The sequence below is a fragment of the Diplotaxodon limnothrissa genome, linkage group LG13 (genome assembly GCF_057381915.1).
Source record: "Diplotaxodon limnothrissa isolate DT_005_m linkage group LG13, D_limnothrissa_male_GT1.1, whole genome shotgun sequence".
Lineage (NCBI taxonomy): Eukaryota > Metazoa > Chordata > Actinopteri > Cichliformes > Cichlidae > Diplotaxodon > Diplotaxodon limnothrissa.
In genome coordinates, this window is record NC_140608.1 from 144,925 (window position 1) to 146,452 (window position 1,528).

The window sequence follows — 1,528 nt, forward strand, 5'->3', positions numbered from 1 at the left end:
CTGATGCCCCCGGATCAAAAAATTGCCCATCATTGGGTAGAAGTGGCCATTAGTTGTTCTATTGAGGCCCGTTCGCGACGTTTCGGCGTTACTTCGCCTTCATCAGGCTGGGCTCAATGAGGGTAGGGACTGGTTTGTCCTCTATTTATACTTTTTCTTTTCTTAGCTTTTCTTTCTGACTTTTTTGTCTTTACTTTTTTCTGTTCCTTCTTACTTAGGTTTTTTCTTGGCTTTTTAATTTTTTCTGTACTTAGTTTTTTCTATGTTTCTCTCTTTTCCTCTTTTCCTCTCAACCCTACTTGGGGAGCTTTCTTACTCTCTCTCTTTTTTTCTCAACCCTACTTGGGGAGCTTTCTTTCTATCCTTTTTCTTTATGGCACCCCCTATTCCTTAGTCCACTCTGTCTATCATCTTGTTTTTCTGGCACCCCCATCCTTAGTAACCACTCTATTTAGGCTTCTTTTTCTGTTTTTGTTTTTCCATTTTTTTAGGCTTTTTTTCTGTTTTTTTCTGGGGTTGGGACAGGGAGGGGGGGATAGGTTAGGGTTAGGGTAGGAGATGTGGGTAGGGGCATCGCCCACTCCACCGGGACCTGGCTGGTAAGGGTTTGGGGAAAGAAAGGGGTCCCAGGCAGAAGTCTGGGTCCCCTGATGCACGCTCACTCGACTGGGGTAGGCACTGATGCCCCCGGATCAAAAAAATTGCCCATCATTGGGTAGAAGTGGCCATTAGTTGTTCTATTGAGCCCGTCGCGACGTTTCGGCGTTACTTCGCCTTCATCAGGCTGGGCTCAATGAGGGTAGGGACTGGTTTGTCCTCTATTTATACTTTTTCTTTTCTTAGCTTTTCTTTCTGACTTTTTTGTCTTTACTTTTTTCTGTTCCTTCTTACTTAGGTTTTTTCTTGGCTTTTTAATTTTTTCTGTACTTAGTTTTTTCTATGTTTCTCTCTTTTCCTCTTTTCCTCTCAACCCTACTTGGGGAGCTTTCTTACTCTCTCTCTTTTTTTCTCAACCCTACTTGGGGAGCTTTCTTTCTATCCTTTTTCTTTATGGCACCCCCTATTCCTTAGTCCACTCTGTCTATCATCTTGTTTTTCTGGCACCCCCATCCTTAGTAACCACTCTATTTAGGCTTCTTTTTCTGTTTTTTGTTTTTCCATTTTTTTAGGCTTTTTTTCTGTTTTTTCTGGGGTTGGGACAGGGAGGGGGGATAGGTTAGGGTTAGGGTAGGAGATGTGGGTAGGGGCATCGCCCACTCCACCGGGACCTGGCTGGTAAGGGTTTGGGGAAAGAAAGGGGTCCCAGGCAGAAGTCTGGGTCCCCTGATGCACGCTCACTCGACTGGGGTAGGCACTGATGCCCCCGGATCAAAAAATTGCCCATCATTGGGTAGAAGTGGCCATTAGTTGTTCTATTGAGCCCGTCGCGACGTTTCGGCGTTACTTCGCCTTCATCAGGCTGGGCTCAATGAGGGTAGGGACTGGTTTGTCCTCTATTTATACTTTTTTCTTTTCTTAGCTTTTTCTT